The 18,264-nt window shown below is 37.0% G+C and overlaps 1 protein-coding gene across 2 annotated transcripts in view; it reads left to right on the top strand.

Moving 5' to 3' along the window:
* The window catches only part of ZNF385D (zinc finger protein 385D), a 437,653-nt gene that overhangs the window by 387,235 nt on the left and 32,154 nt on the right, over positions 1-18,264 (top strand). The gene's annotated exons all lie outside the window — the stretch shown is intronic.

Here is an 18,264-nt window from a genome sequence, read left to right as displayed (position 1 = left end):
GCAATAATCACCCAAGAGGCCTTGCTTCCAGAAACTGAATTTGGTTTGAAGGTGTACAGAGTAGATGGAAGGAAGATGCATCTCCCTGGTAATGAATGGTTGAGTGATGTCAGAATAACGAATAGGAAACCCCAAATGGTTCTTTCATATATGAGCAAATGTGGTCTTGTAAAAGACCTGTGCTTTGGCATCCTAATGTCTTTTTTACTCAGAAGGAAATTTTCGCATAAGAAATAACATTCAAATAACTTTTTTTTTTTTTTAACTTTTCTTTAACCTGCCTTGGCTGCGGGCTAGTGAAGCAACAGTGCAATCTATGCAAGAGTCCTCTTTTGGGTTTCCAAAGAAATGAACAATTCTGATAAAGAAGCACAGGACTTTATTAGCAGTACAGTCATGTACAGCTTCTTTTATTGTTTTCCCATTTTAATTATGGCAAAAACTTTCCTGTTTTCCAGATCAGACATACTTATGGATGTCAGACACATAGTTTCCAGCTTTAAAAAACCTGCTGAAACTCATCATATCATAATACTATTATTTATAGGCTGTTAAGTTTTGTAAATGTACAGATCATGTACCCTACAGAAGAATCCTTGAAGACTTTTTACTGAAATTGATTTCACCTAGAGCTTCTGAATGGTTAATGTGCTTAAGTGCATCTAAAGGTCTGGATTATCGTTGGTAGGATTTTGCTAACAGCATGGAAAATGTTTAAAGAAATTTTTCCCCAGTGCCTATTTTATAAATTTATATTTACCATATACCACTGGTTGATATAGTGTTATAAGTTGAATAAATAGAGAAGTTGCAGGTTCGAAGAAGGGCTTATGCAATTTCAATTCGAATGAATCATGTTAATGTTGTATTGATTGGCACTGGAATTATCAAAAGAGGAAAAAATCCCAGAAACCTGGGACAGTTTTATGTACAGAAAAATGGGAATAAAACCAGTGGAACTGAGGGAGGAATTCCTGAAGCTCCAGCTAGATTCATGCTAGATACAGCATTGCATATTTGGTAGCTATGTTGCCCAGAGCCCTAGAAGCCACCAAACAAAAAATACAAAGAGCTTCAGGGTTTATCTAGAGTACTGTAACTGCCTGTCTGTCTGGTATTTGTATTTCTCAGATTTGCATGTCCCTCAACAAATCCTAGTCCAAAATAGATCTGGGGCTCTTGTTTTGTGGCATACCCTCTGCCAAGCCATAGGCCTTTCTGTCTCAATAGAGGAAGGGACTGTTGCCTCCCTGAGGATGAGAGCTTACCAGTCCTCATGGATCCTGACAGTAGCAACTTCAATACAAGGAAAACATAACTGATGAACCACAATATAGGAAAGTGAATTATCTGCTTTAAAATGATGCTAACAAAACACGTTTGTTTCCCTCTTTCAGGTCTATACCTGCAAGTTTGTGTCAGGCTATGAACATGTTTTGCTGTGCACTACGAACATATTGCCCCTACAATAGCTATAACTTTTGCATTTCAAACATTGGACTATAGGTACTTAAACAGATTTATTGTTTGAATTAACTACCTGTTTGCCATTAGTATCAGGACTGAGGAATACTTTCCCTAAATATTTGTTTCAAAAATGCCTTGGGGCCTGGCTTTCCAGAAAGTTGAGTCTCGACTATGGCTGGTTTTTAAATATGAGTACGACAAACCTTTATCTGGAGAAATTTGGCATGTCGCTTAGCCTATTAAAATATATCATACTATTGTCTTAGAAAACACAAGAAATTGAGACAATTGATTATAGCGTGCTTGGTGTTAAAGTTTTGGCAAATCTTTGTCTGAGGACAGGATAGACTTGTAGCTATTATAGCAAAAACATTGGTAGCACCTATTTTACAGCAACTTGTTTTTCAGTGTCTGTTTCCAAGTGAATTAATTAATAATTATTTTATATATATATATAATTTTTATATACTTATGAAGCTGAGCTATGATTATGATAAAATTGCTGATAAATGCTGGGTCATGGATACTACCCTGTGTACATCAGGGTTCTGTAAATATTTTTTTTATAACAGTTTCCTTGCCCGTGGGTCTCTTTGCACTATGACCATACGGACTAATTTTATTGTCTGTTTATGTTGCAAAATTTGAACATAATGTGTGGTAGTACCTTACTTATGTATCTTCTGATCTTTTTTCACTAGGGAAGTCTTATTACAATTGCATAGAGCTGTAGTAAACCTGGCAGCCAGATTTTTTCTACTTTATGCTTGTAAAAATTCTGACTGTGATCTCAGATTACATAAGGATAAGGAACTTTCATGAACAAGTCATCTCCTAAGGAGGAAAAAATTGTTTACTGTAACATAAAATAGAGATCACAACTAGGGAAAGTGATTTACTTAAAACATCCCTCCCCAACCAAAACATCATAAGGATTTTTGTGTCTTAAAATTTCTGAAAGGACTGAATTGGTTCAGTGTTTCATATGGTCTAGCAAGCCAAGCTGAGCTTAGGAATGATTCTGAGTGATGTATAGTTATCAAAACTTATATTAGTGCAGGGTTGGAAGAAGAGAGGAAAGGGTGAAGTCAAATAAAAAAGAAAATTTTTGTATTTAAATAACAGCAATTATCAGAGGTTCTGCTTGTATTAATATTGTCTGAGCACATTATAAAGCATTTGTCATAGCTAATGCATTCCTGTCAAATCAAGCAATATTAGAAGAGGACTTTTATAATGAATATTAATATAAGAGACAGCCATAAGTGAAGTAAATTATAGAGGCATGTAAATGTAGTATTAACTGCTACAGCAAAATAGTCTTCCACTGTAAATCAATTTCTTCCTATAATGTTAATAAAAAATTAAGCCACTTGGAAGTCATCTGCAAGCTGCTGAGCATTGATACGAGTTTTCAAGTACTTCGTTCATGTGTCTAGTTCTAAATTAAAAGTCATATTCATGAAAATGAGTTTACAGTCTGTGCACTCAACTTATCGACGGTGCTATAGTTCCTGCATGGTTCTCAAACTCTTGTTCATACATCAGGACACGTCTTCTGTTCAGCCATCTATGACGATTTAGGCAAGTTAAGGAATATGTACAAGAATTATGCCTCTACAACAGAAATAAGATGCATGAATTTAAAATTTGGATGTTTGTTTTGATCCAGTCTTTGAAAATGCCAGTGGTGGGGGTTGTTTTTTGTTTGTGGGTTGTTTTTTTTTTTTAATTCAAGGTTCTTTGCTTTTGCCCTTTATTGTAAAAATGAGCATCTGGATTTTTGTTAAGATTTTTGCATTGATCTCATTTTGATGTGTGCTGGTTTGGAACTGAAAGTAGGACTTTGGCATGCTAAGGATTATGTGCATGAAGTTAATCTTTGTAATTTTACTAATATATTGGTTTTGGCTGTTTTGGGGTTGGTTTTTGTTTTGTTTGGTTTGGTTTTTTCTTGTTTCTCTTAGCATTAATTAGCTATTACTCTCCAAGTCACTCCCTTACAGGAAAATTCTTTTGCAGGAAAATTGTGATTGTTACATGTGGTTATTGTTTGAAACTTCTTTCCCTAATGCTAAAAACTGATTCAGAATCTTAATTAGTACATGATCACTACAAAGACTGTTTCGACTAAGGTGTAGTGAGGATAAACTCTCATTCCTTATTTGTAATGTCTCAAGTTGAAAACCAAAGGTATTTTTCTTATTTACTTTTGATAGGTGATCAAATCACACTCTTGGAGTTTTGACAACAATTGCCACATGTTATTCTTGTTGTCATTATTATGCTTTTATGGCTAATGATTCATCTTCTATAACAAAAAAAGGCAAATATCTATTTAAGATAAATATTATTGATTGTTTTGAAATGGTAGTGCTATGTCTGAGGAGCACTGAATAGAAATAAATCTGTAAGCTGTTTTCTAAATGAGCAAGTGTGGAGCAAAGGTACCATGAAATTTGATGATGTAATGAATTTCAGGTCTTAGACATTTGAAGTGTGGAATTTAATCAGCTAAGTATGAAGTTACCCATTCTTAAAGCTTTTGCTCATCTTTTATCTACACGTGAGAGACTTCTCTGCTTTTAGCTTTTAAGTTCCCCATATCGATGTACCCAGAATCACTGCTCCTCTTTCTCTTGTTTCACAGAATTAAGCAATTAAGGATTGATCAAACCTCTTATAATTAACATTGATATATGCTTTTATACTGCATCTGACATTTAGCTTAAAAAAACCCACAAACAAACAAAAAACAACCCCCCACCACTGGCATTTTCAAAGGTAAATGATCAGTGTGTAACAGTCAAATATCCTTCTTGGAAATAAGTTAACAACTGCTTGAGACTATGCAACTGTTTCACTTTATCTACATATTACAAAATAAAGATTTTTGGGTCAATTACTTTTCAGGATTACCTTAGTCCATGCACTATTACCTTTCAAATATGAATATGTATTTGAAAGCTGAACCAAGCTAAATAATAGAATGATTTTACAACAAACTGTTTGTATTTTTCAATCCTTCATCAGCAAATAGTTCTTCAACATAATCAAGAACACAAAGATTGTATATATTTTTTTTAAGGAAATAGCTATAAGTGAGGTGAAGAAGCTGTAAGTATGGTTTACAGTTTAAATACAGAAAGTCATGCTCTAAATGCAAAAACCTCTGTCTGAAGATAATTATTTGTCAGAAGAATATGTTAATTTCATAATACCTATATTAAGTAAGTGGAAAACATTAAGGAAAAAAAAGTCTGGTTCCTGTAGAAATTCTTACTGATTTCAGTTAATTCAGGATTTAATGTTTTTTACTGTTTTACTCAGATTTTTACATTTGTCAGTTTTAAAGGGAAGTTAATAGAAGTGTGAGAATTCAGCTTTCTATGTATCTAGTTATGGTTGTTGGAAATTCTGCTTTTGAATAATTTGCAAAGTTTATTATAAAATAAAACATAAGAGGGAGAATAGATATGTCAAGATTTTTAAAGTGCAGATGTGCATCTGCTGGTTTTCTTATTGCTCTGAGGAATGATAAGCAAAAAGTTTTGAAAAAGTAGTTCAGAATTTCCTAGGTGAGAGTCCACTCTCTCTCAACTTTTAATGATCTAATGTGATTTAAGAGCAAACCTAACTTTAACAGCAAATCCATGAGTTTCGGTAGCAACATAGAAAAGTATTGTCACATCTTTTGGATGTTTTTGGACTACAGTATATTCCATGCACTGTATTTGTTCTGTGAAGCAAATAATTTCTGTTAAACTGCTCTTTGCCCAGCATGTCATCAAGTACTCAGGGAATTTTCACTGAAAGTGAATTTACTAGTCCTTTAAATCAAAAAGGTTGATAATGCTCTTTGCATCTGAACAGAGTTTATAGTAAGAGAGGGAGATTTACTTACATTTATAAGCTTCCTAAATAGTAACTATATGAATTGGATTTTATGATTGGTGGTGGGAGGAGGAGTGAAGGGCAAACAATGGTCAAGAGACAATGGTTGATGTCCTGGTCAGCTAAGCTGTATCTAAGTTGAAACTTAAATTTTTAATGCTCTCTTTAATCCATGGAGCAATTTGATTAGCTACTTTTTGAAAATGAAGGAGGCGAAAACAAAGAATACACAAATAAATCAAGTGAGTCTCATACTTGGGCTTGAATTCGTCTCACCTAGCATTAGGCAATCTGAGTTTCCTTTATGGAAAGATATCTAGTCAATGGAATGAGATCAGCTTTTCTAGAGAGCGTTTTATCTCACTCTAATACACACCTCCAAAAGAGATCACATCAACCTTCCATCTCTTTCCAGAGCCTAGGGGGGATTGTTCAGGTGTAGACATCTGGAGATGGACTAGATATATGTCCCCTAAATATCCAGTTGTGGATTTTGGTTTGGTTTGGTTTTTAACTTCAAGGAACATTAATGACATTGAAACACTCTTCCACCTGTTAGTTTAGATCAACCCTATGCTATTACTGTGGCTTTAGTAACCAGGTTACTTTACATTGAGATAAAAATGAGAACCAAATTTGAACCAAATTGCCACCTCTTACTTATTTCTGAAATACATAATTCCTTTCAGATGGCTACATCCTATACCTGTCATTAGCTTTTGTGAAGAAAACATGCTTCTTAGAATAGAAGTGCCTGTCAAGATGCCAGATTCTGGATTCACTATATGTCTCATGCTTCAGAGCTGCTATAGGCTATTCCTAGTTTGCTACATAGTACGCATTACTGTAAGATGCTTTCTAGACGTGTTTTATTAACACAGGCTGTGATAATGTTTGGCCTAAGTGAATCTCCAAACAAGGTAGTCCTTAACTGGCTTCTGTTTCCTTCAGACTAGAGATAGTAAAAGTAATATAATGGCCATGCTTTAATCGCATATTCCCCATCTGCTCTCTCAGTGCTTCACAGAGGCCAATTTAAAGCATCTGTTTCCCTCCCAAGTTACTCATATACATATGCAACATTTTCATCTGTTATCTTTAGCTTGACATAAGAAGCATGGAGAGCTCTCAGCTAAGCCAAAAGCAACAGTTTTTCTTGCAGACGAAGAGTAATCTTTGAATAGCTGCAGGAACTTCCAGGCTCTTAATCTTATTCATACTGTTCCTGTTTACCATTTGGTGGCTTAAAAATGGAAAGCCATAATTGTTTTTGTATTTGGTAAGTACTTTGAGGAAAGTGCTCAGAGCCAAAAAGTTGTTTATAATTTTCACTATATATCTTTTTATGGGAAAGAAGATCACAGAAGAATGAGAGATAATTATGTAGACAGAATACACAGCTTTGTTTTAAGTCTTTGTATCTTATCTGTGTCTTTGAGTGTGGACATACACAAATGGAGATGACAATTTCCTGAGAACTTCTATTAACTTGTCTTAATGAAAAGTTATCTGTGCATTAGTTGGAGTTATATGCTATGGAAATTATTATGTCTGCTGTCACTCTTCACTGCATAATTTTGTTGATTACAGTAAAGAAGAGGTTACTTTAATACATTGTTCAACGATAGTAATTTTTTACTTTGAGATGTTTAAATGAGTCCTGAACCTCCTCTCTTCCCTGTCCCGCCCCTTGTTTTTTCTCTTGCAGTGTTTCCATGGGAACTATAATTGTTTTAATGCTTTTATATTAAAGACTTTCCCTTCAGTTCTTGATCGTTCTTGTATACACTTATTTCCTAGTTATTGTTGATACTGATTTTCATTTTCTTAGTTATGATTATCTTTAACATGTTTTAACAATGAATTCTATGTTCTTATGTTCCTTGACTGCTTTTGATTGCATATTTCAAGAAAAAAAAAAAAAAAAAAACATGAAAATGATCCATCTGACAAAAGGAGTGGAGTTTAAGTTTATTTTTTTTCTTCATCAGGAAGTGGTGAATTTATTTCAGTGAAAGTGAAACTATTTTTAACAAAATGCTCTCAGGGAAATGGGATTGAATTTCATTCAGATGAGTGCTGCTTTGTTACAAACTGCAATGAAATGAGAAACCTCTAAACATGTTGGCTTCTGTCTTCCTGTCTTTGTAAAATAAGTTAGTCCACTCAGGTCAAAGATTTGGGACTTTTGCTGTTACAAATGTATTCATCAGCATTGTCCTAATTACTGCTTACAGGGTTGATGTCTCATTAACTACATCAGTTTACTGTTGTTTCTGGGTATGATCAGTGTATTCTTAATGAGCACTTTTATTTTCCTATGTATAACTTTTCAAGGCCATAAGCTGTTCTATGTTTCACCGAAGTCATTCCAGAAACCAGGGTGCTTCATTTAAGTATTCTCCGGTAATCCAATATCAAGCAAAACTATTTTAGAAAATATCAAGAGAAAGCAATGAATAAATAGAAAATTATGAAAGTTCCTTGAAAATTAAAATTTTGATGTGGTATTTAGTTTTCACTGTATTGACATGTGGGACAACCGTGGAACTACAGGCCTGTCAGCCTGACCTCACTACAGGGCAAGATTATGGAGCGGTTCATCTTAGATGCCCTCACATGGCAAGTGCAGGACATCCAGGGCATCAGGCCCAACAAGCATGGGTTCATGAAAGGCATGTCCTGTTTGACCAACCTGATCTCCTTCTATGATCAGGTGACCTGCCTAGTAGATGAGGGAAAAGCTGTGGATGTTGTCTACCTGGACTTCAGTAAGTCATTTGACACAGTCTCCCACAGCATCCTATTGGATAAGCTGGTGGCTCTTCCAATACAGCGAAGATGTACTCTTCGCTGGACTAGAAACTGACTGGATGGCCGAGCCCAGAGAGTTGTGGTAAATGGAGTTCAATCCAGTTGGTGACCAGTTGCAAGCAGTGTTCCCCAGGGCTCAGTTTTGGGGACGATCTTGTTTAATATGTTTATCAATGACATGGATGAAGGGATCGAGTTCACACAGTAAGTTTGCAGATGACTCGAAATTAAGCGTGAGTGTCGATCTGCTTGAGGGTAGGGAGGGCTCTGCAGAGGGATCTGGACAGGCTGGATCAATGGGCTGTGGCCAATGCTATGAGGTTTAGTGAGGTCAAGTGCCAGGTCCTGCACTTGGGCCACAACAACCCCATGCAGCACTACAGACTTGGGCAACTGTCCCTGGAAAGCTGCCCAGCAGAAAAGGACCTGGGGGTGCTAGTTGACAGCCGGCTGAACATGAGCCAGCAGCGTGCCCAGATGGCCGAGAAGGCCAGCAGCATCCTGGCCTGTATCAGAAATAGCCTGACCAGCAGGAGTAGGGAAGTGATTGTGCCCCTGTACTGGGCATTGGTGAGGCCACATCTTGAATATTCTGTCCAGTTTTGGGCACCACAGTATAAGAAAGACATTGAGGTGCTGGAGCATGTCCAGAGAAGGCCAACAAAGCCGGTGGAGGGTCAGGAAAACAGACCTTATGAGGAGCGGGTGAGGGAACTGAGGGAATTGTTTAGCCTGGAGGGGAGACCTTATTGCTCTCTACAACTACTTGAAAGGAAGTTGTAGTGAGGCTGATGTCTCTTCTCCCAAGTAACTAATGACAAGACAGGAGGTCATGGCCTCAAGTTGTGCCAGCGAGATTTAGATTGGATATTAGGAAAAATTTGTTTACTGAGAGAGTAGTCAAACATTGGAACAGGCTGCCCAGGGAGGTGGTGGAGTCACCATCCCTAGAGGTGTTCAAAAGACATATAGATGTAGTGCTTAGGGACATGGTTTAGTGGTGGGCTTGGTAGTGTTAGGATAATGGTTGGACTTGGTGATCTTAAAGGTCTTCTCCAAAAAAAATGATTCTATGATTCTATGACATAAAACTGTTTTCCATGTAGTAGTAACTGAGATGTCATATCTAAGAACAGAGTGAGACCACAGTATCTCACACAGTCCTGCATGCCAGCTTCCATCAAATATTGACTTTTCTACAGGTCATTACCAGAAATTATCAAAGTTTCATTTAAGATGTTCAGCAGGCTTAAGTTGTGAGGGCTAATAACAACAACAAACAATTGTTTGTTAACATAGATGCAATTAATGCTGCTTTCTGCCACATTTCTGTCTATTTTGTTCCTTTTGTGTAGGAATGTTTTGGCTGATTTCCTTATCAAAAAAAAAAAAAAAAAAGGCATCTTCTGAATATCTCTTCTTCACTTAGTTTCAGAAATCATCTTCTGTTTGAGAGCTCAAATCCATGGAGGCCTTCATTAATATTCATTCAGATGTATAATTTATATACTCAGTCAGTGTAAAGAAATCAAGATAATTAAACAAAGAGAGAAATATGAATGTATCCATTTCAGATCTCACCTGTCTAAAGACATACAGAAATAGAAATGTTGACATTTGAACAGATAACAAGTCTTACTCCAGTATTCTTGTTCCAGAGTCCTCTAAATGGAAGAAAAATATCTACCATTGACCTGTAGCTTTTTTGGCTTGTTTTTCTTCTCAAGATGCATTAACACGGTATCTTTTCCATTCCATTTGGAATTTATTTCATAGAACTGTGTATGTTGGCTTTAACATTCTAAACTATTAGTGCTTATTCAAAGAACAGCACAACTCAAAATGTCATCAGTAATGGGTAGTTGTGACATTCATAATGATTTTTTTCTAAAATGGACAAAAATTGCTTGGCAAATTGAATACATTCTCTCTGTGCATTTGCATTTGGTAAATATAGCATTTTGAATGTGGTCAAATAATGATTCAGCTTTGTTGTCCTAGCCAAGGGGGAAAGAGCATTCCTAGCAAGTACTAATTGATTATTCTTCTGTCTCTATGATTTTCATGCTGAAAGTTTCCTGGCAGACCATGTAAATATTGCCCAGGATAAGTTATTTCACTAGTTCTACCAGGACTAAGAATTCTGAGGGGAAATTTAGCCATGTAGATTTTAGGCCACAGGAGGAAAATTCTTTTAATGTTAATTAAAGCTCTTGATGTTTAAACTTGTATAGCGACAAAAGAACAAAAACTAACAGCAGTTCTTGGGAGGCCTCCAGTCATTTGGAAGATTATACATTAAAGATCAATAGAGTATGAAAATACACCTTTTTTGTATAGAGGTTATCCAGGAAAGTTCTAATGACCCACCACCTGGAGAGGAGAAAAAAAAAAAACAAACCACAAACCAAACAAACCCAAAGCAGCTGTACTAGGAATAAGATATAGCATAGTCTTTTGTCAGAAGGTTATTATTTGGGACACAATAAAAGACATTTAAGTTCCAATTGCAGTTTGCTGTTTCACATAATTTAAGCATCTCACTTGTTTGCTCTCTGCATAAGGTGAGAATGGGATTCCTTTACAAAAAAATCCATGTTATTTTTCTCTTTAATTAAATATTCATAAAGAGGGCCTGTAGTTCCTGCTTTTCTCCTGAGAACCACAGACAAATAAATCACTGCATCCTGAAGTTGAATCTGCACACTAAAAAAGAAAGTCTTCAACAGAGGTGCACTTAGTGAAACTAAATTCTAGACTTTGCCTCTTTTGTTAACTAAATGTTTGGCTCTAGAGGTCAGATTTCTGGACCATATTTTACACTCTATTTATCAATATTATATTCACTGTTATCTCCTAAGGTAGCTGGTTTAAAAGTGAATATTTATCTCACTGGGACGCCAGGGACACCTGTCCTTGTTAGTTTTTTTTTTTTTAGCCGAAGCTGTGGATTTAGAAGTCATTGACAGCATCTCTTAAACTGGCAAGGCACTGGAGAGCAATGGTCCTAGAGAGTACAATCTGATGTCCTTTGCGATTCTCCATCCAGTAATTTGAACAGAATTAAGTCATCTCAGTGTGACTACGTACCATGCACGGTGTAGAGCCCAAAGGTCCTGGCAACTAGTTTTGAAAGACAGCAAATGATTAAAAAGAGGTAGTCTGGACTACTATAATTTATCACCATCTGAAGGAAGTAATCCAGCAACAAAAGAATAAAAACCATTTATTCAAGACCATATTTCAGTCCCTTGTCTGACCAGCAGTGCGTCTGGGGTACAGAGAGAACACAAACGGTGTTCGAATCTTCCTGCTTTTCCACTTTGTCTTCTCCCTTTTATCCAGACATGTGGTATTGCTTATGGTCTCATCTGCATAATGGTAGCTTCATTGACTATCACTGGTCTATTGAAAATCCTGTGTGGAGAAGGATATTAATGATGATGGCTGACTGTGGATCCATTGGTCTCAGCTATCAGACTTAACAAAAGGGCAGTGAACACTGCGTCTCTCCTACTTTTAAACGTGGTTTTGGTCCAAGACAGGCTACAGGAAAAGCTTCTATCCAAGCTTTTTTTTCGTTGTGCTGTCATGCATCTGTTACATCCTATGCCCCCTTTTGCATTCTCTCCTGCAGCTCTTACTGCTGCCATGCCCTATTCTTGTCCTCAATCTGTCAGTTAGAGACAGATCTCTTTGCACTGCAACACAATAATAACTCTGCATAGTTACAAATGAAATTTTAAAAAGCTAATTATAGAAAATATGAAAAAATATTTTTATTTTTAAATTAAAATTAAAATTCCCTGCAGTCTTCCATAAGCCTCTTGAAACCTTTATCCAGAGAGAAAATTACCATTCAGTCTTTTTATAAACTGTCTTTTATTCTGTGTATGTGTGTTACCAGTTTTGATTTCTTCAGGTTTCATATTTGTGTTTCAAAGAAAATCAAAATAAGAATGAAATTATCCACATTTACAGTTATGATGATGGATGTAGTTGTACACGTGCAAGAGGAATGGATTACTTAATATGCTATTCCTTTTCAATAAATAAGTTCTATGATTCTGTGATTTGCTCTGTACTTTCATGAAAAAACAGGTACATTTTTCAGCCTGACATGAGGCAATACTTGTCTTACACAATTTTTTCAACTTTTGTGTTGATGATGATTAAAATGAAGCTTTGTATCATAGAATGCATTTATTCTAATCAGCATTGCTAGTGTCTTACACAATAGCCTTTTAAGTACCAGAATTTTCATTCCTCAAATGAAATAGACCTATTTACGTTCCAAATATCAAGAATTAAACCCCATAGCAGCTTTGAAAACTAATCTCCAGTCATTTCTATGTCCCTCCTCTGTCTTTTTAAGTGCAAAATTACATAATTAATTATACTTTGGGAAAAAAAATAACAATTTTTCTCTAAGCCTTCATTGTATTGATTGATTGAGCTTATTGCATCAGTGTTTGCACAAATCTTAGGTCACTTATGTACCTTAAAATAATTTTTATCAGCATGAGGGAATGAATCAGTTTCTTGCTCTAGGAAGATGTTAGATTGATTGTGTACCAAAATAATAATTCTTTGATTTGCACCGTCACATAACATGCAAATAAACCAAACTAGGTAGTTATGCACAACCCTGTAACATCAAAGAAAGACCTTTTATTTAAAAGCAATTTATGTCAGGCCTTTAATATAGAAGAATGGAATTTAATTTTGAAAAATCATTTGATTATGAAACTGTAGTGGGCAAATTTAATGTCTTCAAGCAGATCATTGTGAAACATTGGAGCAGTAGATTAAGAATAGCCAGCATATAACAGGCACATCCTGTCAAACACAAACGAGGAGTAACATCTGCATGTGACAGTAGACAATCAAGGAATCAAACTCAGTAATACACATAAGTGAAGATAAAAAAGCAGACAGAACACAGTTAGTGTTAAAAAGGAGGATAGAGTGCAATGCAGGGAAAGTTATTTTAATGCGCCAAGGGGCTTTTAAGATTGTGTTTGGACAGCTGTATGCAATTTTGAGCATATGTATAATCTGAGACCTTAAAAAGACAGAGATTTAAAAGGTTCACAAAAAGCCAAACTGAAATGAGTCATGTTCAAAGGGCTCGTACATGCAGAAAGCCTGGCAAAACTGAGACTAAGAAAGCTGTTTAGGCAAAGTTATTTTTCAGGTTTCCAAGATGCTGCGAATAGTGAGGATTAATGCCCATTAAATCTTGTAATAAGGTTGTGGTAAAAGGGCTAGAGACCAGATGGTGAATGTTGAAATGTAATACCTGGTCAGCTTGTACCATCATAATATTATAGTTGATGGCAAACGTGGCTTGACTTGGTTTCCAAGCCATTTCATGCAGAATATTTAAACTATAAAACTGCATGAATTATTTTCCTTTTTGTTTTGGGTGAGAAAAATGGTCTGAAAATGTAAAAAAAATCAGAAATTGTGCAAATTTTTGTATACTTGTTTATGCATATAAGTATCTTATTATTTATGTTTTCTGTAAAAAGCCAAAGACTGATTGAGGTGATCATTATTCAGTGGGTTAAGCACTGGCTAGTCAGACAGTCAGAGTCACCCTCATGAAAAGTTTACAGAAAATACCAGTCTGCATTGCTAATTTGTGCAGGTACAGCAGCAGTACATTTAACAGATGTGTTTGTGAGACGATGTTGAGTTGATGTAGCTAGTTTCATTCAGGAAACCTGTTACCACGACTAGGGACCTATGCTGATATCCCCAAAGGGACTTTGGGGTGGGAGCCTTTCATACTACCTGGGGTGCTGAAAGGAAGTGACCGTTTTCAGCTGAGCTGTTGGTGTCTGTGAGCCTTGTTCCGAGCACTTGCCTCTGAACAGACTCTCAGAATGAGTATTTTGAGATTCAAATGCCAATTCAAGATTCCAAAAGGCTGTAAGAGGAGAATGGACTTATCACAATAGCAGGCAACCCCGCTTGGCATATGAAATAGTAGAACTTCCTTCTCCTATATAATTTTGGCAATCAAGTTTAAGTATATCAGTAAAAGTTACTATTTTTGTCATTTGCTTGCTTTGATGCCCAAATTGCAGATGAATTGTAATTTCAGTGGTCAGGCACCATTGGTATGTAATTCTATAGTCAATATTTTCACCATTTCACCAGGACCATCCTCAGTGTAAAATCAGCGCATGGACGCAGAGCCAGGAATGCAAGGAACTCATCCTTTTTGGGATTAGAAGAAGTGGACATCCAGTGACACTCTGTTATTGTTCAGCCTTTACAATCCAACAGTTTTTACTGGGCTGGTGAAAAATACCCTTATGTTAGGGTGCAATGGAACATAACAGCAATACCTGAAATCAGATGTAAGGGAATAAGCAGGACATGCAGGTAAATATTGCTTGATCATCGGTTAGTATTTGGTTAGTATTTTGATGTACAAAGAGATTTTCCCATTTCAGAGAGGGTCATTCTTCTTTCTGTTCATTTACAATATTCATCCCTCCTTGCTCCTTGCAAGTTCTCCATCCCTCCCTACACATCCTGAAGTTATAGCATTCTGCCAACTCCTCATTTCTCATTGGTATCAGACAAGTTTAAAACCCACACTACTTCTGGAGGCTGCCCTGTTTAATGGCCTTTTGTTGTCTTGGTAGTGATGTCAGGTAGGACTACTTGCTCTATTTTCTGTCTGTGGTCCTAAATGGAAACCCTATGTTAAAGATTGTAAAACAGTTTCTATCCTGCTCTGTCTAGTTTAAAGCTACAGTCTTCAGTTTGCATTGTTGGGTTTTTTCATTTGAACAACATTTTAAAATATTTATGCAGACAAATCTTTTTCTTTATAGAACTGGCTGTACCTCAGGGGTCCGGGGAGAAGAAATAATGGTACAGCTAGACCTAAGACTTGTTTGAAAAAGCTTTAAAAAGTACAGGTTTGATGTTTTAAAAACTGTCTTAAGAATTTAGCTACTTTCAAAGCAAAAGCTGTGTCTTCTTTTGTACGGCTTTGGACATAAGCCAATTTCTAGGCAAAATATCATGATCTTCCCTAGGGATACTCCCTACTGTAATGGTCATGGTTTGGGATTTGTTGTGGGTTTTTTTGTTGTTGTTTTATTTTGATTTTTTTTTTTTAAATTTGATTTTCATTTCAAGCTGATGGTGTCAGCTACTGTTAGATACAGAATATTGACCTAGGTGGACCACTGATTCCTTTCGAGTAGTATAAAACCCCTGTTTATGCCACAGCAGTGATGCAAGGATCTTAAATGCATTATTGCTTGACTGTCCTTCATATTAGACTGGGTCTTTTTCTGGAGAAATTTCATTATTCCGCATTTGAGAGAATAGAAGTAGATATCTCTGGCTGTGGTTCTTTTCAGATTTTTTTGGCAAACTGTTGCTCTTTGAGGGTCTGAAGAGGTTTGAATGGTATACATAGATCTGGATGAGAGAGATAAGCAGACAGAGAAAGGGATGAGATGATCAAAAGTGCATGATAAATGCCTCGTTTTGAAATTTATTACATGGACGTCAGTTATGTAATGGTCTTTATCTTTTCTAGAAAACCAGCATGATGCTTAAATTACAGGACTACCCTTCCTCTGCAAACTTTATTGCAATTAGCTTAAAAGTTTTCTCATAAACCATTTCCTGTGTATTTCAGAGTGAGCATATTTATTTCTTAATATGAGGTTCGTGAGAGTTGTGGGATTTTTAACTTCAATATTGATCTAATTGAGAATGTGTAGAACAGCCCAGTTCTTACCTTTCCTGGAATTCAGGAACTATCTGGAAACTCAGTCATACATTTAAAATTGGTGAGGGTTTAAAAGGTTGTTGTAACACTAATGGATCTGCATTTATAGGCATCTGTGATTTGGAAACTTCAGTATGTCCTTTGGTTAATTCAATTTCCTCTGCAATCCCCATCAAGTAGGCACGCCATTTTCTGACCGTAGGCTTTTGTGCAACTCCTTCTGGGGGAGGACTCCCCTTTAAGATTGCTTCTAGCAAATTAAATGATCCTCTGGTTTGTACAGGCTGTCCCTGGTGTATTTTCTCAACTTCTTCCACTGCTTGCACTAAAGACAAAAGTCGCTTTTCCCATTTGTCTCTTTAAATGCGGTCGAGCTGAGTAATAAAGGTATCTCTGTTCCATCAGGGCCGGTTCAGAATAGGTTACAGTAAGTACCATGTTCAGCAAAAACCAATTTGTCTATAAGAGGGTTGCAAGGGTGTGCTGGTCCCAATGACTGATATGTTTTTAGTTCTTCAATCAGAGTTTTTATTGACTCCTTATGTTCTAATTTCCACTCTCAGGGTTTGCCTTTCCATAAAAGCAAATATAATGGACGATGATAGAAAATCCAGGTACATGCTTTCTCCAATATCCTAAAGTTCGCATTAACTGTTGTAATTCTTTCCTAGATTGGGGCATTTGCAGCTGTTTGATTTTTCTTAAGGTATCAAGGAATCACTCCACTGCCTGCTATCCACTAAGTACCTAAAAGCTTTATTTCTCTACTTGGTCCCTGACATTTCTCAGGTGAGATCTCGACTTCTGCTTTATGCAGTGCTTGCCACACTGCTACTGCTGCTTTCCCCACCTTTTCAGGGGAAGTTCCTCCAATTAGAATATCATCTATGTATTGGTACAGTTTCACATCTTGAGGGAATGAAACTGTCTGTAGAAGTTCAGCAAGCGCAACATGAGCAAACACGGGTGAATGTTTATATCCCTGTGGGAGCCTGTTAAAGGTGTATTGTATCCCCTTCCAAGTAAAAGCAAATTTCCTTTTATCTTCTTCCTGTAAGGGGACCATAAAGAACCTATCTTTCACATCTAGCAATGCCACCCATGGGTGTGTGGCTGCTTGCAGCATGGCTGTTAAAGTTGCAATATTGGGTACTGCAGATGTTAGCAGGGCTGTGTTGGCATTTAAGCACCAATAATCAATTGTTAGACACCATCTCCTGTCTGGTTTTTGGACTGGCCAGACCAGTGAATTGTATGGGGAGCAGGTTCTGAAAAAAATATGCTCGTTTCCCAAGCCTGCTGTTACCTCTGAAATTCCTTTTCGTGCCGCAGCAGAAATTTGGTATTGCGGTACATTAGTAATCTCTGAATCAGGGAGTGCAGGGGCTGCGCAGAGTACACACATTGCAGCCTCCTGGTTTCTATCAGGGTAAGGGTCAACATTTGAACCGAAGGACCACACACTGCTATTCAGCAGGCATCAGGTTTGGCCATTCAAAACATCAAAATGCAAAACATTTTCATTGTGATATTTAACTGCAAAGCGAGTAGACGACATGTGTCATAAATTAACTTTCACGATCTGGCCTATAACAGTTGCTGTGTTCACTCCGGTAATTTAAACTCTTTGCCATCCAGATCGTACACCCAGCATGTCAGCATCCTGTTGTGTTAATATTGAAATTTGTGCTCCCCCTATCTATTAGGAATTTTACCAATTGTCATTGAGGATCAACTGGAATCAAAATATATGGGCCATTACTATTCATCCATCGACAGGATTCCACTTGCCAGAGAGGCAGGCTCAGTTGCCGTCCTGGCATTACTGGTGTTTTGGCTCCATGGTTTGCAATCCATCCCTAAGGGGGAGGAAACAGTTTTCGCTCTTTCATGGAGCTGGTGATGGTGCCGGAACACTTTGGGTACACTCTCTCCTTTCACAATCATTTTGTTTCTGAAATGTTTGAATTAGACTCAGGATAATGCCAGTAACCTGTCTCTGAATAGCAGCTCTGGGAATGTCTAGTGCCAGTGCTTTCCTCTACAGTTCATTTCTCCACTCCTGAGATTCTGCTCATGGGTCTTCAGGCTTATTTTCCCTTGGTCTAGTTCCTGTTCCCTGCGGGGGTGTTTGTTTTACTGGTCACACCTGATGATCTTCTGCTTGGGGGTCTCGGGTCTGATCTTCCGGCTAACAGATTGTCCCACTGCATTTCACAGGCATGGTTTACAAAGTCGTGCATTAATTCTGCCCAGGTAGGGAGTTGGTTGCAAGGATTATTATCACCTAATCCCTCATTGTGTCTCTTTTAATTTCATCC

This window comes from Leptosomus discolor, chromosome 7 (genome assembly GCF_034619465.1).
Source record: "Leptosomus discolor isolate bLepDis1 chromosome 7, bLepDis1.hap2, whole genome shotgun sequence".
In the NCBI taxonomy this organism is placed as follows: Eukaryota; Metazoa; Chordata; class Aves; order Leptosomiformes; family Leptosomidae; genus Leptosomus; species Leptosomus discolor.
The sequence above is the reverse complement of the archived record's forward strand: the minus strand, read 5'-3'. Positions and strand labels throughout refer to the sequence as shown.